This window comes from Haliotis cracherodii, unplaced genomic scaffold, assembly GCF_022045235.1.
Source record: "Haliotis cracherodii isolate W230 unplaced genomic scaffold, xgHalCrac1.p SCAF_4, whole genome shotgun sequence".
In the NCBI taxonomy this organism is placed as follows: Eukaryota; Metazoa; Mollusca; class Gastropoda; order Lepetellida; family Haliotidae; genus Haliotis; species Haliotis cracherodii.
In genome coordinates, this window is record NW_027266297.1 from 25,825,490 (window position 1) to 25,853,383 (window position 27,894).

The 27,894-nt window shown below is 41.9% G+C and overlaps 1 protein-coding gene across 1 annotated transcript in view; it reads right to left on the reverse strand.

The window, feature by feature from the left end:
* The window catches only part of LOC139479717 (uncharacterized), a 48,250-nt gene extending 21,253 nt beyond the window's left edge, over positions 1 to 26,997 (reverse strand). Inside the window, exon 1 of the mRNA XM_071262568.1 lies at positions 26,907 to 26,997. The gene's annotated coding sequence lies outside the window, so the exon portion shown is untranslated. The remainder of the gene's footprint in view (positions 1 to 26,906) is intronic.
* Positions 26,998 to 27,894: the final 897 nt, after the last annotated feature.

Below are 27,894 nucleotides of genomic sequence, written 5' to 3' on the forward strand. Positions count from 1 at the left end.
GTGTCGGAATGGCAGGGAGATTTGCAAGCAGATGCATCTTTATCTCCACGAGGTCTATGTCTCGTCTTAACATCAGAGAGTTCGGATGCTTATCTGTCATTAGGGCTGTTATCTCTGCGACACCGGACATTAAGGGCTACGTGTAAAAGTAGATTCTCTGGTATATTGAACTTATACTGTCAAATCATAGACTACGGTACATTTACCCAATCCTCTTAAAACCCTGAATCTAGATCAATTAGGATGCGGTTCTTGGATGTGTGGTGTTTCAAGGTAGAACATGCAATGGTGTTCAGGAGCCATCTGTCATTTCTGTCCTTCATGTCAAGCTGAATTTTGGACTTTCGCTGTTTTTTACTTCTTTCAGTTTCCTGTAATCACCATTGAGTTTAATTTCAAGCATTTGTGCGTACCCTGAAATTGTACTGAATATTTAAGAACTATCTAATAGTATTTAAAAATGTCACAATGGATATATAATATTAAAATAGTCAATGTATAAGGTGTATATTATATGGAGTATTTAGGATGAAAGGAACATAAGACTTTACTTTCCCTTTCAAAATGTGGTGTAAAAAATATGTGTCAACATATTTTGAAAAGATTCACGGGTACGACGTTTGTCGCCAACACGTTAGAATTGCTATGTAATATGGTCACTGTTTAGATTTGACAAACCTGTCCACTTGCCAAAACCCAGTACACTGAATATACGGACATACTGTCCAGGTGTCGTAAAAGTTTCCCATTAAGGTATAGATATTTGAATAAAAAGTAGTTCACCCAAAACCAGGTGTCACGAAGGAACCCTGCACTTTATGTTACCCCCGGTATAAACTAATCTTACTAAACACCAGGTGTCGTGAAGGAAAAGGGTATGAGTTCATGTGTACGTCGCTTGACATACACGCCAATTGCAAGAATACAAGGTGCGTGAAGGTAATAGCAAATCACATTTTCGTCGTTGGATATACATTTCAATTGCAGTAACATCAGGTGTCGTGGCAGTAGTAGCGGTTAATGTGTACGTCGTTGGATAAACACGCCTATTGCAAAAACACCAGGTGTCGAGACAGTAGGAGCGGTTAATGTGTACGTCGTTGGATAAACACGCCTATTGCAAAAACACCAGGTGTCGAGACAGTAGGAGCGGTTAATGTGTACGTCGTTGGATAAACACGCCTATTGCAAAAACACCAGGTGTCGAGACAGTAGGAGCGGTTAATGTGTACGTCGTTGGATAAACACGCCTATTGCAAAAACACCAGGTGTCGAGACAGTAGGAGCGGTTAATGTGTACGTCGTTGGATAAACACGCCTATTGCAAAAACACCAGGTGTCGAGACAGTAGTAGCGGTTTATGTTTACGTCGTTGGATAAACACGCCTATTGCAAAAACACCAGGTGTCATGACGGTAATAGCAGTTCTAAAGATGAAACCGAAATGTTGCAATGTTTAGTACCGAACTGTCGAGTGAGTGAGTATGGTTTTACGCCGCTTTTAGCAATATTCCAGCAATATCACGGCAGGGGATACCAGAAATGGGCTTCACACATCGTACCTATGTCGGGAATGGAACCCGGGTCTTCGGCGTGACGAGCAAACGCTGTAACCACTAGGCTATCCGACCGACCCCCGAACTGTCGAAAGGCCATTTTGGCGCATCAGTGCCCACGGCCCAACTGTCGGAAATGTGAAGGGATTAGAAGAGAATAACAAAACATTTAGCGGTACCGAATGAACTTATTGCCTAGATTATAAAGTCAAAATCAGAAGAATTTTAAGCATTATAAAAGTCAAGATTTAAGAGTTTTAAGATCAGAAATGAAACGAATTTAGAACGGAAATAAGTAAATTTGGAGTAAATCTTATCGTTAGCTTATTGTAAATGTAGCTATAAAAGGCGAGAACGTAGGGAGTTCACACCAATGTCATTATGTATAAACTGTATAATACCATACGAAACGGTTTAATGTGTTTAAACTATATAAGTGATGGCATTTATTTATATCCGTGTTACAGTAATTCTATTAAACGGTGGCAATACATGTATACGTCTCGTTTTCTTTACACAACACCGAAGTGTCGAAGTGTTACCTGATGCAATGATCTTCAAGCACGACCGAACTGTCGAAACTATTTTAGTGTATAAACCCATGACCATTACCGAACTGTCTAGTCACAAAACTATCTCTATTTTAGATTTTCGACACTGCGGGCCAACACCTCACGCGTACGTCGTTGGATATTCACGCCCATTGCACAAACACCAGGTGTCGTTAAGATAATGACAGTTCCTGTGTACGTCGTTGAATATACACACCTATTACAAACAAAAACACCAGGTGTCGAGGCAGTAATATCAGCTCATGTGAACGTCGTTGGCTGTATACGCCTATTGCAAAAACACCAGGTGTCCTGCCAGTAATAGCAGTTTATGTATGCGTCGCTGGCTGTACACGCCTATTGCAAAAACACCAGGTGTCGTGGCAGTAATCATTGTAGCAGTTCGTGAGTACGCCGTTGGCTGTATACACCTATTGAAAATAACACCAGGTGTCGTGGCAGTAATAGCAGTTTATGTATGCGTCGCTGGCTGTACACGCCTATTGCAAAAACACAAGGTGTCGTTGCAGTAATCATTATAGCATTTCATTTATACGTCGTTGGCGATACACGCCTATTGCAAAAACACCAGGTGTCGTGGCAGTAGTGTAGAAGCATTTAACCAAAGACCTGGTGCAGTTCATGTATGCTTAGAATCTCCTCGACTTCGCGGGTGTCACAACGATAGAACCGCCCATGTGTGTGTACTACAGCGACAGGAGAAGTGAACTTTGCTTAGATCAGGAATACATTCTACATGACAATTTGATACCGGCCACAATATTGAAATGTATCTAACACACACGGCATGGCCGTATAACACACGCACGATATATCCTTCACGGGCGAGCGATCGTATGACAAACACAAGTCCATTTCCCCCCGACGCAGCAACAGTATCACATGTAAGGGCGTGATGCCCCACCCTAATCTGTTCATAAGCATGAACCCATCAATAATGCACTCAGGGTCAGGGTCATTTTGATAGCTCAGCAAATTAGATCTGTCACTGGTATGAAATATTCAGCAGGTTGAGTTTCTATCAACACATATATTGATTCCTGTGTTTGGAGGTAACAGTGATTACCATGAAGAGTATATGCAAGTAGGTTGCGCAAGAATAAACATGCGCTTTCGAGTCACTTGACATGGTAGAGATCACCCTAAAGCCACGTTGGTGATATAACTGTTCAATGGTTCACTATTGGGCTTCAGTCCCTCGTTGACATTGCGCGACTCTGTAATTTTACGAACTCCAAGGGGAGTTTGGAAATAGCTCGTTTTTTGGTTAAGAAATTAACATTTCACAATTATAGTTGAGGGCATTATATTATTTAGGACGTTATAACCGATTGTTCGTTATATGTATCACAATGTTCGTTATATCCGATTGTTCGTCATATGTATCATATTGTTCTATTATCTGATTGTTCGCCATATGTATCACATTGTTCGTTATATGTATTATATTGTTCGTTATATCCATTGTTCGTTATATGTTTCATATTGTTCGTTATATCCATTGTTCGTTATATGTATCATATTGTTCGTTATATGTATCATATTGTTCGTTATATCCCATTCTTCGCCATATGTATCATATTGTTCGTAATATATGTATTATATTGTTCGTTATATCCATTGTTCGTTATATGTATCATATTGTTCGTCATATGTATGATATTGTTCGTTATATCCCATTGTTCGCCATATGTATCATATTGTTCGTTATATGTATCATATTGTTCGTTATATGTATCACATTGTTCGTTATATGTATTATATTGTTCGTTATATCCATTGTTCGTTATATGTTTCATATTGTTCGTTATATCCATTGTTCATTATATGTATCATATTGTTCGTCATATTTATCATATTGTTCGTTATATCCCATTGTTCGCCATATGTATCATATTGTTCGTAATATATGTATCATATTGTTCGTTATATGTATCATATTGTTCGTTATATCCCATTATTCGTTATATGTAACATACTGTCCCTTATCCCATTGTCCGTTATATGTATCATTTTGTTCGTTATAACCGATTGTTCGTTACATATATCCTATTGATCGTTGTATTCCTTCGACACCTTACTGGTGCAAACTGTGCTCTACACTACTGCCATCGAAGCCAAGGCACAAAGACCAGTGGTGGGAGGACCCATCTTTACAAGATTCGGTTTTAATACAGACACAGCTCCGTGCCAGGAAATTCATTAGTGCTGGTGACAATGCTGCAGTGCATTAGAAATGAGTCTATTTCAAGGCTGAAGTAACACATTTCAATGTCGGCGATGTTTGCTGCACCTGGTTTCCTCAATTGCTTTGTATCCAAGTGCATGATGAGACGAATTCATCACGCACGTTATAGATGGGCTCGGTATAAAACTTCATTCACTCGTACAGCGGGACATGTACGCCGCAGTGAAGTCCCGGCATGCTTGAGTGAGTCAGTGAGTGAGTGAGTGAGTGAGTGAGCATGGCTTTACGCCACTTTTAGCAATAGTGAAACGTCGCCAGATGACACTGTGAATGGGCACAATCAGTAATACACACAACCATTATAACCATTTTGGAATCGAACCTTCGTGTTGTGGGGACTGTCGAACGCATTACAATTAACATTCTGCCTGGTAGTAGTGTACACAATTCGCTATTTAAGAGTAAATTAAAAAGCTACACGATTTCTGAAAATTCAGGTGCAGTAAATACCTTATACAGATTATTGAATGGAATTATGTAATGATGTCCAGTAACCAATGGTTGTCGTAAAGTCGACTAAAGGCGTGGGCAGGCTCGGTAAGGTTTCTGATTGCGTGTCGACATAGCCACATGCATGGGTCGTTGCTCGTGATTAAAGTCACTGATGTTCCTGGTTCAGACTTACTTATCTACAGACTGTCAGGATATAGCTGGAATAGTGTTGAAAGCCGCGGTATATAATAATAGCTCAATTATACGATGGCGATTCTTGATGTAGCACATGGGCTTGTTCAAGGCCGATCGATATATAAATACGATACACTTGACATCATTCTATTCCGGTATTAATTTGGGATGATATATGAATCTATACATATGTGATATTAACTTCACGTTAAGCATGTATGATCAAATGTATTCAGAGTAGTAAATATTTCTGAGATAGGAATTTTGTTAAAACAGTGTTGCGTCACGGACACTTATTAACTACAGCAAAAAATGAATTCATTTTCATAGTGACGTGAGGGAATTCACTCACAGTATAAGGGGCGGTGGGGTAACCTAGTGGTTAAAGCGTTCGCTTGTCACGCCGAAGAATATGTCCGTGGAATATGGCTAAAAGCGGCGTAAAACCATACTTAATCACTCACTCACAGTATAATTAATAGGGTTTTTAATATATTTTAACCATTTTAACCATAATAGGTTTGTTTAAATAGGTAAGTGTGGATTCTATTGCGTTACGCACACCATCAGCCATCGCATTAATACCTTTTCACGGAGACATAAAGGGAACTCACTCACCGTGTTAACAGTATAATTAAACTACGGTTATAACGTATTCAAATGGACCACTTATTTTAGTTCGTTATAACCGTAGTTCGTTATAAGCATGTATACAACATCTATACAGCAAATGGCCGGGACCAAAAATAAAGTTCGTAATATCCGGCAGTTCGTTATAAGCGTGTTCGTTATAAACGTATTTTACTGTAAGTGTGTGTGCCTGCGTGCGCTCTAGTGTGTGTGTAACCGGACTAATGCCGGTTTTATAGTGCTTGCCAACCGAGATACCATGCCGAAGTTTAACATGGATACTGCACTGAGACACAGTATACTGACTCTGAGTCCACCAGTCTGTGTTACACCCATTAATTGCGGACGCCGGACAATCTTTTGACGTCCTTTTGGCATGACGTGGACGGGGATCGAACCACCGATCGTCTGCTCTCCCGACAGACGCTCCATCCACTACGCCACGGAAGCGGGCGATGTGGATGGGAGGTTCGTGTCGGGATATTGTTTGATCAAGTGTCGACCTCTTAGAAGTCGATTTGTATGCGTCGAATGTCGAATTTTGGTTGTACATTTGTAGGTGCCAACAGACAATGACATTTCACAGACAATCTACAGAAATGATGATGATGATGATGATGATGATGATGATGCGGTGGTAGTGGTGGGGATGGTGGTAGTGGTGGTGATGATGATGATGATGATGATGATGATGATGATGATAAATATGGAGTTCAGAGCTGAACGCTCGCAATAAAGTCAAAGCCACAAATACTTATGCTGTGCCCGTCCTTTCGTATTCTTTTGGTGTTGTTGGTTGGACGTAACAAGAAATTCAGGGTATCGACACCCTCACACGAAGAATCATGTCAGACAATAGATCCCACAACCCTCACTCTTCCCTCAATCGCTCATATTTGCCAATGATGATGGGAGGGCGTGGTTTGATTAATGTGGAGGCTCTTCGTCATAGAACTGTTTTGTACACTTTTGCACACATTTATTTGTCTGATGATCCTCTTGTGAAGCATGTCAAGACTCATGATAAAAACAAGGCATTCCACAGTTTTCTAAAACGAGCCAAAGATGTGGGACATAATCTCAATGTCGGTGTTGATTTTGTTGATGGTTCTGTACTGCTGGACGGTACAGAAATGAGTGTCAACCAAGCGAAGTGCCATATCAAATCGGCCCAGACTCAGTTTTTCAGGGAGAGCCTTTCTGAACGACCACTGCATCGAGTTTATGCGCAATGTGTTGAGATCAGCAACCCTGCAGAGTCCTTCGCTTGGATGAAGTCGTCTGGCCTGAAAAGTGAAACAGAAGGCTTTCTGTTTGCTGCTCAGGACTAGTCACTTCCAACTCGAAACCGTCAATGTGTGATTTTGCATCAAAATGTGACTGAAATATAGATTATGTTATGAATTTAATGAGACTGTCCAACACATTGTGAGAGGATGCCCAGCTTTGGCACAGACACAGTATCTTAAGCGACATGATCGGGTGGCTCGATCATTTTATTACCGTCTTCGCCATGCTCGTGTTTTTGACACAGAGGTCCTTCCATGGTACGACCCGGAATATGTGAGGGCGTCATGGAAAATGATAAATACAAAATCCTTTGGAATAGGCCCGAATACAGCCTCAGGTATATCATGGCCATCAAACCTGATCTTGTCCTTTTTGATAAATCCAAAGAAATCATATATATCATTGAATTTTCTGTCCCCTTTGACACTAATGTGATTGACAAGATTGAGGAAAAACATGGCAAATATGCAGACCTCACTTTCGAAATGTCACGCTTGCATCCCAAGTACCAAGTTGTCCGACTCCCCATTGTTTTCGGTGCCTTAGGTTTGGTACCTCCCAATCTGTTGACTGACATCTGGAGAGTACCCGGGTTTGCTATCAGGAATACAGCCCTTCTGACAATCTGGGTAATGCAGAAGGCTGGTTGGTGAGTCTTCACATTCTCCGAAAAGTTCTGGGTGGGTTTGACTAGGCAGCGCTTCCTGGGAGAAGTCCCATTTGTCTGTCTGGGCTGCGTGAATAGGGGGCAAGGGCCTTGAGCTGATGATGAGCCTAACATTTTTTATTTTAATCTGTAAATAATAATAATAATAATAATAATTATTATAATAATAATAATAATTTATAATGTAGGTTTCACATGGGATTCAAGTGAACTTCTGATTGGCTTCACATATTGCACCATCTGGGGCATCGAACCCGGGTCTAAGGAGAAAAGAGCCAAAGATTTAACCACTACGCTAATTCAGCGCCTCGTTATGTCATCGAATCTTTAATCAATAACTGCAGTTATAATTACTTCACAACTGCTAAGGATGAAGACTCCAACCCAGTCACTGTAGAAGCAACGAGTAGAACAAGCATGCATTCATTGTATCATTTAGTGCGACCCATAACCTGCATTCCAGCTGAAGTTCCTTGAAGTGGAACCCAAAGATTACCCAGTCGAAGAACCCACAGCCTTACGCTTCCTGGAATTGTCCTCGGACACGTATTGATATTTGCCAAGACACAAGGTGAGTGTCCTCTGACCACGTTATAACGTCACTTGTGTCCCACCACATCGACAGCAGCCAGACTACACCGACCCACAACTTCATGTACATATCGAGCTGAATAAAGGGAATTGGCTCAATGACAAACACTCGGCTTCGGAATCAATAGGAGAGACATAGGACCTACACAACGGGCTTCCTTCCTCCACTGGCACACGGCACCAACATGGTCACTCAGACCAGATCCGTGGCCGTACACTTCACATGGTGGTGTAATTGCTGCTGATGGCGACTGCGGACGCCGTCTTCACATGTCTGTCCAGACATCTCGTATGACCTGGTAGAAGCGTAGACACACACCATGGGCGATCGGATCTGGGTAGTTTTCGTTACTGGCAGCATGCAGCTATGTTAGTCATCGATAATTCTCATTGTCGCTGGTGGACATTTTTATCGGGTTCATCAGAAATATCCAGATTTGATTTTCTGCTGCAGTCGTGGCTCGTCACGTTGTGATGTACATCTCCGAAACTCATTTAGATGATGAGATGCAATTGAATCGCGTAAGGTCACAATAACCTGATTATTTTGATCTTTATCGACGTCATGATTTTGCTATAAAAATAGGCTTTATTGAAAGATTTTCGAAAATGGCTCAAATACACGTATTTTTATCAAAATGGGGACGGTGAGGGACGTCTTGAAATCGTAAAATTTAATGTTACGGAAAACTCACAATATTTGTGTAGAATATATCTGTCATTTCCAAATGGCTGACTAACAGCAGTTTGTTTCTTTCTTACATCAGCATATTTTGGATATTAAACATAATTAGGGACCTAAGTTTGGTTAAATGAGCTTTAAATATCTTTGCACTGTTTTTATCTATATCCCCTGATGGATTCTGATTGGGCCAAAGACTTGCTCAAATGTAAATATTAATAAACGCTTGTTGAAAACTTCTAATTGCAAACTTGTTGACATAATTTACTTTCCCTACACAAGAAGTGTTGTCTTGAGTCCCAGACATGGAAGTGGTGGGTTCAACAAAATATAATTCTCATGCGCAGGAAAACACGTGGAAACTTTCATAACGACTTCTAAAGTAATTGCTCACTTCTACCACCATCTTACTGTGGATCATATAGGCCCTAATCATATAGGTCCTTTATTTGCCTCCAAGGGGGAAAGTCTTTCCATGGATACTGCATTAGTCCTGATTCAAACAGATCCGATTTTCGTCATTTGATACAAGTGAGGGAATGGATATTTTTATCGCCACACTCAGATACAGACCAGCTATATCGGGGGGTGGGGGTGGGGGTGGGGTGGGGGTTGGGGTTGGGGTGGGGGGTAATTTATCTCGGCCAAGCAAGTGACTGAAAGATTTGTTTGTCTGCTTCTTGTTCCACTCCGCATTTAGCAATAATCCAGCTATATGTCGGCGGTCTGTGAATAATTGATCAGACAATCAACTGATTGATATCATGAGCATCGATCCACGTAATTGGTACGCGATGTCGTGCATCAACCAAGTCAGAGTGAGTGAGTATGGTTTTACGCCGCTTTTAACAATAGTCCAGCAAAATGACAGCGGGGGACACCAGAAATGGGCTTCACACATTGTACCCATGTCGGGAATCGAACCCGGGTCTTCGGCGTGACGAGCGAACGCTTTAACCACTAGGCTACCCGACCGCCCCCAACCAAGTCAGAGAGCCTGACTACCCAATCCCGTGTCTCGCCTCTTTAGAGAAGCGTGGGTTGCTGAAGACCAATTCGAACCTGGATCCTCACGGAGCACCACGCCATCTTGGGACGATTACAGGCGATCAGGCAAGGCAGACTGTCGGTTCATCCAGCCAGCTTGCGGTACTGGATACATGTTCTGACAAGGAGTCCCCGAGGGTTCATACAAGAGAACCTGTTTTCAATTACACCTTTATGCCCGTGGTTACAAGATCCAATCGATCTTTACAGATACCGACCTAATGTGCTCAACCTGAAAATACCCTTTGTACAGGTGACCTCACATATCTATTTTATAGCCGCTCGCCAACCTTGTCATGAAATATATTACAATACATTTGGCGACTGAATAATACATCCTTGTCACAGCGATGATTGCTTGCGGTCATCTTAGAGACTACCCATGCTGGATATAGATCTATTCTTTGTGGTACCTAATGAATACCTGAATAGGGACGATGGGTATTCCAAGCTAAGATTGTTATGGATCTGTTTTCCATGCAACCCATATTGCCACTTAGTCTCGGAGAGCCGTTGTGGGCGCTGACCGCAGCTGCTATAGGTCTGTTTTCCATACACTTCGCATGGTCACTTACTTATTGACCAGTGCTGGATATATCGGTTTCTTAAAGCTCCTTCGTGGGGATAACAGACATGAGCAGATCCTGTAAATGTCTGTTGTGTGTATCGCGTCTTAATCAGGGCTGTCCACGCGGTCGTTTGTCCATACACAAGTGTAGCCATCACACGTTCACACATTCAAGTAGACTGTCCGTATTACACAGTGGTAGCGACAAACAAGCAGCCTGTCCATCCTACACAGTCGTAGCTACAATCAAGTAGATTGTCCATCCTACACAGTCGTAGTTACCATCAAGTAGATTGTCCATCCTACACAGTCGTAGTTACCATCAAGTAGATTGTCCATCCTACACAGTCGTAGTTACCATCAAGTAGATTGTCCATCCTACACAGTCGTAGTTACCATCAAGTAGACTGTCCATCCTACACAGTCGTAGTTACCATCAAGTAGACTGTCCATCCTACACAGTCGTAGTTACCATCAAGTAGATTGTCCATCCTACACAGTCGTAGCTACAATCAAGTAGATTGTCCATCCTACACAGTCGTAGTTACAATCAAGTAGATTGTCCATCCTACACAGTCGTAGTTACCATCAAGTAGATTGTCCATCCTACACAGTCGTAGTTACCATCAAGTAGATTGTCCATCCTACACAGTCGTAGTTACCATCAAGTAGATTGTCCATCCTACACAGTCGTAGTTACCATCAAGTAGATTGTCCATCCTACACAGTCGTAGTTACCATCAAGTAGATTGTCCATCCTACACAGTCGTAGTTACCATCAAGTAGATTGTCCATCCTACACAGTCGTAGTTACCATCAAGTAGATTGTCCATCCTACACAGTCGTAGTTACCATCAAGTAGATTGTCCATCCTACACAGTCGTAGCGACAATCAAGTAGATTGTCCATCCTACACAGTCGTAGTTACAATCAAGTAGACTGTCCGTATTATACAGTCGTGGTAACAATCAAGTAGATTGTCCATTCTACACAGTCGTAGCTACAATCATGTTGATTGTCCATCCTACACAGTCGTAGCTACAATCATGTTGATTGTCCATTCTACACAGTCGTAGCTACACTTAAGTAGACTGTCGGTACTACACAGTCGTAGCTACAATCAAGTAGATTGTCCATCCTACACAGTCGTAGCTACAATCAAGTAGATTGTCCATCCTACACAGTCGTAGCTATAATCAAGTAGACTGTCCGTACTACACAGTCGTAGCTACAATCATGTTGATTGTCCATCCTACACAGTCGTAGCTACAATCAAACAGATTGTCTATCCTACACAGTCGTAGCTACAATCAAGCAGATTGTCCATCCTACACGGTTGAAGTTACAATCAAGTAGATTGTCCATCCTACACAGTCGTAGCTACAATCATGTTGATTGTCCATCTTTTTCAGTCGTAGCTACAATCAAGTAGACTGTCCATCCTACACAGTCGTAGCTAAAATCATGTTGATTGTCCATCTTTCTCAGTCGTAGCTACAATCAAGTAGACTGTCCATCCTACACAGTCGTAGCGACAATCAAGTAGATTGTCCATCCTACACAGTCGTAGTTACCATCAAGTAGATTGTCCGTACTACACAGTCGTAGTTACCATCAAGTAGACTGTCCATCCTACACAGTCGTAGTTACCATCAAGTAGACTGTCCGTACTACACAGTCGTAGTTACCATCAAGTAGATTGTCCATCCTACACAGTCGTAGTTACCATCAAGTAGATTGTCCATCCTACACAGTCGTAGTTACCATCAAGTAGACTGTCCGTATTATACAGTCGTGGTAACAATCAAGCAGATTGTCCATCCTACACAGTCGTATCAACAACCAAGTAGACTGTCGGTACGACACAGTCGTAGCTACAATCAAGCAGATTGTCCATCCTACAAAATCGTAGCAACAACCAAGTAGACTGTCGGTACTACACAGTCGTAGCTACAATCATGTTGATTGTCCATCCTACACAGTCGTAGATACAATCAAGCAGACTGTTCATCCTACACAGTCGTAGCTATAATCAAGTAGATTGTCCATCCTACACAGTCGTAGCTATAATCAAGTAGATTGTCCATCCTACACAGTCGTAGCTACAATAATGTTGATTATCCATCCTTCACAGTCGTAGCTACAATCAAGTAGATTGTACATCCTAAACAGTCGTAGTTACAATCAAGCAGACTGTTCATCCTACACAGTCGTAGCTATAATCAAGTAGATTGTCCATCCTACACAGTCGTAGCAACAACCAAGTAGATTGTCCATCCTACACGGTCGAAGCTACAATCTAGTAGACTGTCCATCCTACACAGTCGTAGCTAACATCATGTTGATTGTCCATCCTAAACAGTCGTAGCTACAATCAAGCAGATTGTCCACCCTACACAGTCGTAGCTACAATCATGTTGATTGTCCATCCTACACAGTCGTAGCTACAATCATGTTGATTGTCCATCCTACACAGTCGTAGCTACAATCATGTTGATTGTCCATCCTACACAGTCGTAGCAACAACCAAGTAGATTGTCCATCCTACACAGTCGTAGCGACAATCAAGTAGATTGTCCATCCTAAACAGTCGTAGTTACAATCAAGCAGACTGTTCATCCTGCACAGTCGTAGCTACGGTCATTTTGATTGTCCATCTTTCTCAGTCGTAGCTACAATCAAGTAGATTGTCCATCCTACACAGTCGTAGCTATAATCAAGTAGACTGTCCGTACTACACAGTCGTAGCTACAATCATGTTGATTGTCCATCCTACACAGTCGTAGCTACAATCAAACAGATTGTCTATCCTACACAGTCGTAGCTACAATCAAGCAGATTGTCCATCCTACACGGTTGAAGTTACAATCAAGTAGATTGTCCATCCTACACAGTCGTAGCTACAATCATGTTGATTGTCCATCTTTTTCAGTCGTAGCTACAATCAAGTAGACTGTCCATCCTACACAGTCGTAGCTAAAATCATGTTGATTGTCCATCTTTCTCAGTCGTAGCTACAATCAAGTAGACTGTCCATCCTACACAGTCGTAGCGACAATCAAGTAGATTGTCCATCCTACACAGTCGTAGTTACCATCAAGTAGATTGTCCGTACTACACAGTCGTAGTTACCATCAAGTAGACTGTCCATCCTACACAGTCGTAGTTACCATCAAGTAGACTGTCCGTACTACACAGTCGTAGTTACCATCAAGTAGATTGTCCATCCTACACAGTCGTAGTTACCATCAAGTAGATTGTCCATCCTACACAGTCGTAGTTACCATCAAGTAGACTGTCCGTATTATACAGTCGTGGTAACAATCAAGCAGATTGTCCATCCTACACAGTCGTATCAACAACCAAGTAGACTGTCGGTACGACACAGTCGTAGCTACAATCAAGCAGATTGTCCATCCTACAAAATCGTAGCAACAACCAAGTAGACTGTCGGTACTACACAGTCGTAGCTACAATCATGTTGATTGTCCATCCTACACAGTCGTAGATACAATCAAGCAGACTGTTCATCCTACACAGTCGTAGCTATAATCAAGTAGATTGTCCATCCTACACAGTCGTAGCTATAATCAAGTAGATTGTCCATCCTACACAGTCGTAGCTACAATAATGTTGATTATCCATCCTTCACAGTCGTAGCTACAATCAAGTAGATTGTACATCCTAAACAGTCGTAGTTACAATCAAGCAGACTGTTCATCCTACACAGTCGTAGCTATAATCAAGTAGATTGTCCATCCTACACAGTCGTAGCAACAACCAAGTAGATTGTCCATCCTACACGGTCGAAGCTACAATCTAGTAGACTGTCCATCCTACACAGTCGTAGCTAACATCATGTTGATTGTCCATCCTAAACAGTCGTAGCTACAATCAAGCAGATTGTCCACCCTACACAGTCGTAGCTACAATCATGTTGATTGTCCATCCTACACAGTCGTAGCTACAATCATGTTGATTGTCCATCCTACACAGTCGTAGCTACAATCATGTTGATTGTCCATCCTACACAGTCGTAGCAACAACCAAGTAGATTGTCCATCCTACACAGTCGTAGCGACAATCAAGTAGATTGTCCATCCTAAACAGTCGTAGTTACAATCAAGCAGACTGTTCATCCTGCACAGTCGTAGCTACGGTCATTTTGATTGTCCATCTTTCTCAGTCGTAGCTACAATCAAGTCGATTGTCCATCCTACACAGTCGTAGCTACAATCATGTTGATTGTCCATTCTACACAGTCGTAGCTACAATCATGTTGATTGTCCATCCTACACAGTCGTAGCAACAACCAAGTAGATTGTCCATCCTACACTGTCGTAGTTACCATCAAGTAGACTGTCCGTATTATACAGTCGTGGTAATAATCAAGCAGATTGTCCAATCTACACAGTCGTAGCTACAATCAAGCAGATCTTCCATCCTAAACAGTCGTAGCTACAATCAAGCAGATTGTACAGTCTACACAGTCGTAGCAACAACCAAGTAGATTGTCCGTACTACACAGTCGTAGCAACAACCAAGTAGATTGTCCGTACTACACAGTCGTAGCAACAACCAAGTAGATTGTCCGTACTACACAGTCGTAGCAACAACCAAGTAGATTGTCCGTACTACACAGTCGTAGCAACAACCAAGTAGATTGTCCGTACTACACAGTCGTAGCAACAATCAAGTAGACTGTCCGAACTACACAGTCGTAGCTACAATCATGTAGATTGTCCATCCTACACAGTCGTAGCTATAATCAAGTAGACTGTCCGTACTACACAGTCGTAGCTACGATCATGTAGACTGTCCATCCTACACAGTCGTAGCTATAATCAAGCAGATTGTCCATATCACACCGGCGTAGCTATGATCATGTTGATTGTCCCTCCCACACAGTCGTTGTGGTCTTGTGCTGCCCCATGTTACGGGGACATGGCATATTCCAGCACGCTTGTTCTCATTGAGACACATCCCCTCTCAAATACTGACGGTCACAAGATCCCTGCAGACACGGTCACAGGACAATGGAACATGTGCACATTAGCCACATTCTAGTAGATACCACAACTCAGAGAAACCAATGATCCGACAAGAGCCTACACCACATTCCATCAGATGCTCAACCTGTGATAGATCGAGGATCGATACATACTATTGCCGCTATCGCAAAATAGCCAGCATGTAACAGCAAAAACAAATAAAAACACAATCTCATTGCATGTAAGTTGAACAAAATGCATTAGTCATTAGTCAGAGTTATCAGTCATGTTCGAACTATGGAGCCGGCCATGTAAACAACAATACAACACCGTTGCATGCAATAGTGTGCAAAATTGTGTACCTCGCGATTCTCTTTTCAGTTGTTAAAGTTATGAATCCTTTTTTCCAGTTCCCCGTGACTATTGTTCTTATGGCTGGCAGTTTCCTTTGTCTCCTACAGAGCCGGTACGATTAGCCATCAAACGTTGAATAATAGCTTGGCCCTGTAATTAGCAATAATACAAACTTGATATATTGCCATTAAAGTGACCGATTACAGATCATATCCGTATAACATATCCCTTGCGCTACTGAGAAAACTCATTACCCAAATCATCTGCAACATTTGTGGCTGATCATGAAGTAATTTAAGAAAACACAATAGTAATACCCGTAGAGCAACAAGGAACTATATCACACAGACAGTATGATTGACCAGGTGTCATCCTTTATCAACCGCCCGACGGAATATTTGTCTCAGTTTCTAATGTCAATACATGTGACGCAACACCACCTAGATAATGGCTGTGATAAGTGTTTACATTAGAAAAGTTTCAATAATAATGTGGCACGCTGATTCCGTCAGTTTGTTCTGTATTGACTACCATCGCCTTCACTCTCCAAACATGCAAACTCACCAACCACGTCTCATTTCCCAATCAATGTCCACTTTCCTGTTTACTTACTCAGTGCATGTCAGAAGAATGCTGTTGACACAAACTCATATCACGCTTTCTTTGCCTATAAAAAAACTTATAACTGGGATTTCATCACAATCTGCTAACTGAACAACCATCGGCTGTATGATGTGACGTCATCTGCAGTCGCACACCGACCTCTCCGACATCACACCACAGTCCGACATTAAGTGATCTCAACGTGTTTCAAAGTGGATAACTCGCCGACTCAAACAGGCAATAGAGTATTGGAGATAGTCTTTGCTTTAACGCGCGCCGTGAAGCATGACAGGTCCTATGCAATATGTGTATGATGGATCCCGATGGAGTAGAATGACAAAGGCGTCAAATTCTGCCAGAAGATGGCGTGCTAGATCGAGGGCAGGATAGATAAATATAATGTACCTTTGTATGTGGGTAAATGGCCTTGAATACAATAAACATAATTGAATAGATATAACATGATGGTACTAAGTATGTTCAATAGTAACCTATAATTTGTGATGTATATATACAGAATCATTGAGCCCTATACTAGATGTGTAGCGCTCGGGTAGCCTAGTGGTTAAAGCGTTCGTTCGTCAAGACCGATGACCGGGTTCAATGCCCGATATGGGTACAATGTGTGAAGCCCATTTCTGGTGTCCCCCGTCGTGATATTGCTGGAGTATTGCTAAAAGCCGCTCAAAATCATACTCACTCACTCACTCATTACACTTGATGTCTGGGATGTGAAAAATACCATTGCTTCACATACAGTACAATGTTACCATATATAAGACAAGGGTACCAAGTATTGTTTATGGAGAAGCACTAGTAAGTTGTAAATCGGTCCCTAATTTGTTTATGGATAATACGTGTTCAGTTTATGGAACGCATATACCCATGGTTCAATGCCCGATCTATCGACCACAGGTTAATGTGCTCTAGACGTGGTAACATTATATAACAATGGTTCAATGCCCGATCTATCGACCATAGGTTAGTGTGCTCTAGACGTGGTAACATTATATAACAATGGTTCGATGCCCGATCTATCGACCAGTGGTTAGTGTGCTCTAGACGTGGTAACATTATATGACACTGGTTCAATGCCCGATCTCTCGAATATAGGTTAGTGTGCTCTAGACGTGGTAACACTATATGACAATGGTTCAATGCCCGATCTATCGACCATTGGTTAGTGTGCTCTAGACGTGGTAACATTATATAACAATGGTTCAATGCCCGATCTATCGACCATTGTTTAAAAATGATTCAATGCCCGATCTATCGACCATTGGTTAATGTGCTCTAGACGTGATGACACATTATAGCAATGGTTCAATGTTCACTAAACAGATGCAAACTAGGTTATGAAGCTCGATTTCCCCACTGTACTTCAAAGGAACATAGAATTTAGATATGTTCCATCCAAAGTTCATATATAATATGAAACAATAACGTATAGTATCTTTGTACATTAATTCCCATACATATATACATATATCTACATACATACGATTACTCTCTGATGGAGGGACATGAAGTTACAAACAATAAAGAGGTTGTTGTCCAAGTGTCATGTCTTCGTGACGTAAAGGTTAACGCAATTGCCAAACTCCTGAAGTTTCTTGTATTACAATCCTTGAAAATTATATTATTTATCCTGAAGCGACAGCTGTGAAAGCGTTAACTTGTCACTCCCTGCCATGACGAACGTGCATACACGGACCTATCTGACTCATATGATGAATAACAATTGGTAAACTGCTAAACTGGCATGGAAACACGCATGTCTGGATCTCCCTGCACAGACGTGTCTCACACATGTATAATCCTGTATCTACCTCTGGTGTGTCCACAGAGTTGACAGGTGGAAACAAGCATGTCTGGATCTCCCTGCACAGACGTGTCTCACACATGTATAATCCTGTATCTACCTCTGGTGTGTACACAGAGTTTACAGGTGGAAACATGCATGCCTGGATCCCCCTGCACAGACGTGTCTCACACATGTATAATCCTGTATCTACTTCTGGTGTGTCCACAGAGTTGACGGGTGGAGACAAGCATGTCTGGATCCCCCTGCACAGACGTGTCTCACACATGTATAATCCTGTATCTACCTCTGGTATGTCCACAGAGTTGACAGGTGGAAACAAGCATGCCTGGATCCCCCTGCACAGACGTGTCTCACACATGTATAATCCTGTATCTACTTCTGGTGTGTCCACAGAGTTGACGGGTGGAGACAAGCATGTCTGGATCTCCCTGCACAGACGTGTCTCACACATGTATAATCCTGTATCTACCTCTGGTGTGTCCACAGAGTTGACAGGTGGAAACAAGCATGTCTGGATCACCCAGAGCACAGACGTGTCTCACACATGTATAATCCTGTATCTACCTCTGGTATGTCCACAGAGTTGACAGGTGGAAACAAGCATGCCTGGATCCCCCTGCACAGACGTGTCTCACACATGTATAATCCTGTATCTACTTCTGGTGTGTCCACAGAGTTGACGGGTGGAGACAAGCATGTCTGGATCTCCCTGCACAGACGTGTCTCACACATGTATAATCCTGTATCTACCTCTGGTGTGTCCACAGAGTTGACAGGTGGAAACAAGCATGTCTGGATCACCCAGAGCACAGACGTGTCTCACACATGTATAATACTGTATCTACCTCTGGTGTGTCCACAGAGTTGACAGGTGGAAACAAGCATGTCTGGATATCCCAGCACAGACGTGTCTCACACATGTATAATCCTGTATCTACCTCTGGTGTGTCCACAGAGTTGACAGGTGGAAACAAGCATGTCTGGATCTCCCTGCACAGACGCGTCTCACACATGTATAATCCTGTATCCACATCTGGTGTGTCCACAGAGTTGACAGGTGGAAACAAGCATGCCTTGATCTCCCTGCACAGACGTGCCTATAATCCTGTATCTTCCTCTGGTTCATACACTCATACACTTCCTTTATGAAATGTTCGGCTGACAATGAAACTCAGGAGAATATAGTTCAGTGGCGTTTTTAGAAGTTGTAGCATCAATGAAGACAGCGTTGATTATAGATTTCAACTTCTTTATTCGTTCATTGCGACGTTTCTCTGGTATCTTTATCAAGCAGGATTCAGTAGCACCACTAGACACTGGCATCTGAAGCGAAACGTCGCAATGAACGAATAGAGAAGTTGAAATCTATAATCAACTCCGTCTTCCACTCCAGCGAAGGAAACTCGATGTGTTTTGGTCATATGAAATGATGTTTTCGATTCGGGAATCGCGTGAAAAAAATACATTGTGATTCAGAAATTGATTCAGTAAAAAGATACTGAATATATTTATTCTTGTCATAAAGTTTTTGTGAGTATAAATTCCTTTAAACACATCTTGATTCTTGAATAAAGACTGGTGGGTGCAGTGTTTTCGTGTCACACCTGTGAGTGAGTGAGTGAGTATGGTTTTACGCCGCTTTCAGCAATATTCCAGCAATATCACGGCGGGGGACACCAGACATGGGCTTCACACATTGTACCCATGTCGGTAATCGAACCCGGGTCTTCGGCGTGACGAGCGAACGCTTTAACCACTAGGCTACCCGACCGCCCCGTAACACCTGTGACGGGTTCGATTCCCCAAATAGATTCACTCTATGAAGCTACGTGTTTATGTCTCCGCCGTCATTGTACTGGAATAATGCGGAAGGTGGAATAAAACAATAACAAAAAAGCCACATATTCATATATATTTTTATGATAAACTTTCATTCCTTAAACCAATAGGACGCTAAGAACAACTGTCCTTTTTAACTGTATTAAAAATTAACATATCTATACAAAGTCTCAATTCCATGGATGTTTACGGGTGGGTTGTCGGTCAAGTGTGGCTGTTGTTTTGGTATTTAAAGCAGAGGATTCAAGTTTGATTGTAAACCTATAGAAAGTGTGTTCTGTGTTGTGATTGGCTAATTTGGGTCATATGACCAAATGTCAAAGGGTGAAAATATGATTTGCATTCCGTGAAGCAAGCGACCGAGTAAGTACGAGGTGTTTAAGAGTGCGCATGGTTTTTTTTCTAAAAAAAACAATAGGTTTACAATATCGATAAATACTATGTGTGTTTCTATTTCCGGGATTTTATCGAGTATTTGCATCTTGGAAATTTTCATTCGAGCCCCTCAAGCTAGCGCTTTCGGGTCTCGAGATGAATTTCCAAGATGCAAATACTCGATAAAATCCCGGAAATAGAAACACACATAGTATGTATCTTCTAAATGATAATGCTTGATGAACCATAGACACAAGTGATGTAGACGTTACGTCACAGCATGGTAAGTAAAGATCGCCAGAACATTACAGTTCACATTCTATCAAGAAGGTATGTCATAAATCAGAATGAAAAATATTGAAAAGAAGTGGTTCGAACCGCAAGTGGGGATCACACGAGTCAAACAAAAGAGCATTATTTTCATTTTTGTCTGGGTAACTTTTAAAGTGTCCATGGGTTATCTATGTTCTCCCATTCCTAAGCAGCTAACCAGTCAAATTAACACCATGAGAAGGTCCGTATGGGATCAACAAGCAGGGTAAAATAGGAGTATCTCCAATAGCAGAAATATCTCCAATGAGGCGTTGGAGGGTGGGGAAAGCGGGTTCTCATCTGTAATCAATCTTTCAGCTAAATTACGCCAGTCAGCTTTAGCAGAATCAAACAGGTGTAATTATCGTACAGACGACACGGTGTATACCATCGGGGTTAAAGGTCACATCCATACAGACAACCGACTTTCTAGAGTTGATCGGGTACATGTACTGAGCAGGTACCAAGCATTTTCAGCACCAAGGAGGCGGGTAACTGAAGTTATTTGAAACTTAAGAAACTTAAGAAAGATGAAGGCACGGGGAATACCGTGGAGCTGAGATAGCTGATGTAAATTATTATTAATGGATAAAACAGCAATGAAGGAGGGGTAAAGGTGGCTTATAGAGCAAACAATGTCCGACTACAGCACCACAAACTAATCTTAAGTAATCACAAGCACAGGGACACGACACGCACATGTATACGCGCATGTACACGCACATGTACGCAACCACAGTACCACTGATCCATCTTATGTTATCTTCAACATTCCACACGCACACACGCACACATGCACACACGCATACACGCATACACGCATACACGCAAACACGTACACTGACAAACGGTGTACAGTCACTAATCTAATATCTATTCAATATGACTGACTGCATACACGCATACCAGTACACCTACATATTACACTCTTACGAATACACACAAGCACGCGCGCGCGCACACACGCACGCACAGACCCACACACACAAACACACACACACACACACACACACACACACACACACACACACACACACACACACACACACACACAAACACACAACCAGTCTTGTACTCAACATTAAGTACTCTTGGGTCGCAGTCAAAATTAGTCGACGAGGCAGACTACTTTTAAAGCTGTCACATTATTGATTCACGCTTCCCGTCAGTGTCTGATATTCTACCATACGTCACGCGGTAATCCATAATCTGGCCGGGTACAACAGACCAAGGATATGGCCATGTCACATATAGGTGGCGCTAGCAATGCATGAGACATCCCTGATTTAAGATCTCATATTAAAGTTGTCGCAGCACCTATGGCAAAGAAAAATATTGGTGGTAGCGAGGAAAAGGCAGTGCTACAGTGATAAACTCAGTTGTCGGGGGTTATGGTACGCACCGTGCTTATAGCAACCGGTCGCGAGTGGACGTTAGGAAATTTGATGCGGTGTCGTCCGCGCATGGGGGCAGTGCGGAGATCTATAACAGTTTAGAAGATCGGTCGTTAAGCTGTCTCGGGTTGAGTCTCGGGTTTGCACAGAGGTGCAATGTGTTAAAATTGTGCTGAATTAGCGTTAGCATTTTATAAGTTCGCATCTGCATCATCAGTGGATTCAAGAGTGTGGGAAGTGCAGTGGGGTGGTCTTGTGGTTAAAGCGTCCACTCGTCACGCGGACACACCACAAGGGTATAATGTGTGAAACCCATTTCTGGTGTTGCCCGCGATGTTGCTGGGATATTGCCATAGTAACAAAACGCAGTGCTTCATAGGCAACAACAAAAACATTCAGTTTCTAACTTTCGGGTAACAATGGCATCGATGTTCCGCCAAAGAGTATTCCCGATGGAAACACATGACTGTATTCCTACAGCTTCACCGTAATGTACATGAATAAGAAATCGCGAGCCAACACGGAGCCAACACGGAGCCAACACGGAGCCAACACGGATCCATGAACATGCAAGACGGAAACCGCCGTTACAGAACCCATACAAGCTTGACCCTAATTCGTACGTGGCCTCTATCAAGGATGAGAAAAAATGCTCTTTTCCGTAATTTGATTTGATTGAAAGCAATTTCATGGCCAGATCTTGTTGACCTGTTCGACATTTCGGAAAAGATGAAACCTGCAACTTGTGATTATAGCCATTAACGGCTTCAGGGACAAGACCTTCAATCTGAGGAGAAAGGCTGCTAGGTTGGAACACGGCGGTACATCAAACGCTTGATTGGGACATCCGCGGAGAATAATAGACCAGCGTCAAATGACGTCACATTCCCCTATAGTACTGTTTACCGTTTTCGTGACGGGGATTGAGCAAAAATTGTAATTAGGTAGGCTAACAGATGCTTTGCGGTTGTTGGTCACAAAAAGAAATTTCCTCTTTTGGATAGGAACGCAATAAGGCCCTTGCGATGGAACGAAACTAAACAAATCTGGGTTTAAAATTATATTTTCTTTAATAATTAAAAGCGATAAACTGTTAATAATGAGCTGGTGTGACGTAGGTCATGAGGTCACGTGGCTCCTCTTTACCATTTTATTCAATCAAGGATTAAGACTCCCCTTTAACATGTTACGTTGCATTGACCTGTGGTGGCCCGTTAATCGTTATTGGAACATAATCTACTTTCCGATACCTTTTTGCCTGATTGTATTTAGTAAAGGCATTAGCGAGAGACTAATTATCAGCTACTTTTTTATTCCACTGTAACGCTTATGTGTACTTGGGTAATACCTCAAAACTGAGGTTTGGGATAAAAGTACTCGTTTCATAATCTACTTTGATTAGATTTTGTTGGAAAATTCACGTTCTACAAACTAGATCGATTATGTCCTTTCGGCTAGCACTATTCACTAAGGAATGACAGGAAAGGACGTTATTAGAAACAGGACGGTAAGTATCGCCGTGGAGGGACAATGGCACATAACAAGCATGGTGTCCGAGTTCGATTCTCCAAATGGTAAATGGGTGCATTGGTATTTCGCATGTTCTCAATCGTCTCACATATCTAGCATTGTTAACTATAACTTAACAATACGAATACAGTTATCGCCCTTACCAAATGACATTTGCTGTCATATGGGTACCCGGTAGAAATAGGAATGTATGGATACATCTGATGCTGGCATACTGCACTGTGTGAATATACAAAAAGAGTACGGATAGATAGCATATTGATGTTTTGACACGTATTGTGACACGCTAGAAATATAATTAATATCACATGGTCAAGATGAACAAATATATATAAATGCGACTGGTTGCACTGTCCACTGTCTAGAACGCCGCAGTTTGATGTGCAGGGTTGTGTCCCTTAGTCGTGCCATGAACCTATGATTGTAGGTTCGAGTGCCAGATTCACCCTGTGTATGTTTGTCAGCACCATTCCTTGTTCGTGGATTTCACCAAAGTGGCAAACATTTAAGGCTTTCATTACTTGAGACTTACCTCCTACATCAGGCTGACACGTCATCATATAACTGAAACATTGCTCAAAGCTGGATTCAACACAACTCACTCCCAGCTCCAAGGTGGGGGTAGTCTCAGTATGCACCTTGAGCAAAGTAACGTTTGTACTACTTAAAAAAGCAATAGCAGCAAACGGAGTCATTGTGGTAGAAGAAGTCGTTTTCGGTATAGGGCTGTAATAATAGTATTTGTTATAGTAGTGGACCTGCTAGAAAAACTAAAGGTCGTCTTTGTGGTCATAGTGGTGGAAATGGTAGCTACCTTCGAACTAAGCTGGTGATGGTGGTATTGTAGAGTTAGTGTTGTGATGCTAATGGTAGCTGCACAGGTGGTAGTGTAGTGTTGATGGTAGCTACACAGGTGGTAGTGTAGTGTTGATGGTAGTTACACAGGTGGTAGTGTAGTGTTGATGGTAGTTACACAGGTGGTAGTGTAGTGTTGATGGTAGTTACGCGGGTGGTAATGTAGTGTTGATGGAAGTTACACAGGTGGTAATGTAGTGTTGATGCTGGTTACACTGGTGGTAGAATAGTGTTGATGGTAGTTACACAGGTGGAAGTATAGTGCTGATGGTAGTTACACAGGTGGTAGTGTAGTGTTGCTGGTAGTTACACAGGTGGTAATGTAGTGTTGATTGTAGTTACACAGGTGGTAGTGTAGTGTTGATTGTAGTTACACAGGTAGTAGTGTAGTGTTGATGGAAGTTACACAGGTGGTAGTGTAGTGTTGATGGTAGTTACACAGGTGGTAGTGTAGTGTTGATTGTAGTTACACAGGTGGTAGTGTAGTGTTGATGGTAGTTACACAGGTGGTAGTGTAGTGTTGATGGTAGTTACACAGGCGGTAGTGTAGTCTTGATGGAAGTAACACAGGTGGTAGTGTAGTGTTGATGGTAGTTACACAGGTGGTAGTGTAGTGCTAATGGTAGTTACACAGGTGGTAATGTAGTGTTGATGGAAGTTACATAGGTGGTAGTGTAGTGTTGATGGAAGTTACACAGGTGGTAGTGTAGTGTTGATGGAAGTTACACAGGTGGTAGTGTAGTGTTGATGGTAGTTACACAGGTGGTAGTGTAGTGTTGATTGTAGTTGCACAGGTGGTAGTGTAGTGCTAATGGTAGTTACACAGGTGGTAGTGTAGTGTTGATTGTAGTTACACAGGTGGTAGTGTAGTGTTGATGGTAGTTACGCAGGTGGTAGTGTAGTGTTGATGGTAGTTACACAGGTGGTAGTGTAGTGTTGATGGAAGTTACACAGGTGGTAGTGTAGTGTTGATGGTAGTTACACAGGTGGTAGTGTAGTGTTGATTGTAGTTACACAGGTGGTAGTGTAGTGTTGATGGTAGTTACACAGGTGGTAGTGTAGTGTTGGTGTAGGTTACACAGGTGGTAGTGTAGTGTTAATGGTAGTTACACAGGTGGTAGTGTAGTGTTCATGGAAGTTACACAGGTGGTAGTGTAGTGCTAAATGTAGCTACACGATTAGCTAATGGCGAATGATGGGTATGACAATCGGAAGAGCAGGCCCATAAATGGTGGAGTGATCATATCCACATCAGAACTTAAAGGGTAGGCATATCTTGTGTGCTGATTTCATGGTAGGTGTATGACGTTTATCATAAATTGAAGGAAATACGTTCATGTCAGGAAGCGGAAAGCAATGTGGAGAATAAGGTGCTTAACTCTGGATATCTGATTATCCATACGCCGGTAACTGTTATACGAACCGACTATTAAATATTACTTTCTGGAACAAATTGTCCGTACGACAATCTGGTCATATGAAGAGGTATGCCTATCTCTCTTAACCTATTGCAACTTAGATCATCTTGTCTTTTGTGATGATCAGCTAATACGTTCCTCTTCTTCCATTTCGAAAAATATGACTTATTTATATGGAGTCACCGCTCACATTTTAGTTTTAGTTTGTCGAAAAATATATTTTTACAAGATAAATGCATTTACTCTTAACATGTATTGGCATTGATTAGGTAGCCATCATGGGTTTGTGAGAAAAAGTACTTTTGTACCCCTAGCATAATTTAGTTGTTCGACAGTTAATGATTTTAACACGGCGATTATTCAAAATATATCGTCATCGTACACATTTGGAAATACATTGACAATTATCCTAGGCACGTCTACATTATACAACCGTCGCGTTATAAATGACCATTCGAGTCAGCCTATTAACATTAGACATTTTTCAAATGTCAGTGTGTAATAGGTCCGTTGTCACCATCAGTAATAGTCCAAGACAACGGAACAAAGTGTGAACACCCTGACCGAGGTTAGGAATGCGTGTTCAACAATACGACCACTGACGAGCACTCCCACTGCGAAGACCTCATCCCCACAAAGCCCAGCCCCTCCCTTCTCCCTTCCCCTAAGAAATCAATGTTGGCAGCAGACTGGGGCGATCAACTACCCAGAGTAACAGTTCCATAGGTTCCTCTGTAGCCTGGCGCATCGTAACAGAGCCGAACAGCCCATATCAACACTGCGCCCAATTCAGCTGTGAACGGAGAATCATCGATTTGCAAGCGGACATCGTTGGTCAACTCCGATGTGCGCTTCAGTAAAGGTATGCTGACCATACAGCAGTACTTGATCGATGTCAGATATAAATACGAAACACTAAAGGCAGGTCTTACCTTAGATTGATACAGCGAGACTGGACAAGTGGCAGTCGCACCATTGAAGATTTGTACGGAGCAGACGACTATACCATGTTGCACTGCGGCACGCGGCTTCCGCCTATACCATCAAAGATTTCCAAGCAGAGAAATATCGATTGAATGTTGCCATGGTCACCTGCTTGATTTGGTAAGGTGTGTGGTTAATAGGGTTTATCTTATAGATACTCAGGAAATCTGAAGAAAAAGCGTGTTACAAGAGTCGACTTGGAGGAGGGTAATTATTACTCAATAATATCTAATTACAACCAGGCCATTCTTTGAGGAGACCGATTATATCTTGTATAAATCTTTAATGTCTTTGGATTCGATAGAAACGTGGAGTTAACTCATTGTGTCGTTGCAGAGAAAAAGTAAAGTTGGTAAGGAAGGAACAAATTAGATGCAGGTATTTTTTAGTATACTCCCCTGGGAGCTGAGAATGAAATTCGAGTTTGCGCTGATCCATTGATATTATAGCGTCATGAGAATACCGACATGCGTGGAATTTAAAACTATAGAAATGTTAGTGTAACTGTTGTTGTTATTACTATTTGAACATTTGTACCGAATAATATACGTCTGAGCAGAGTAGCTAGTGGCGATGGGGTTGCTTTAGGGTGCGGGTTAAGAAACGTTCATCAAAATATCGGGCAAGTTTATACTGTATATTAAAATGTGCTCTGTGTGAAAGTTGATAGGACTCGTGTTTGCTTGTATAGCAGTTATACAACAATAGGAAAGCGGTTCCCGTTAGGCGACTTGACCAATAGGAAAGCGGTTCACATATAGCGATGACCAACGATGCCATTCTACACAAAATTGACCAAAGGTTTAGAATAGGTCTTCAGCAACACATTGTAATAATTGGTCTCACATATGTACAATTACTAAAATAATTATGAAAACATTTTTTTAAAACGTTCCTAACTGTAAATTATTACACTAAAGATGTTTGTGTTATTCG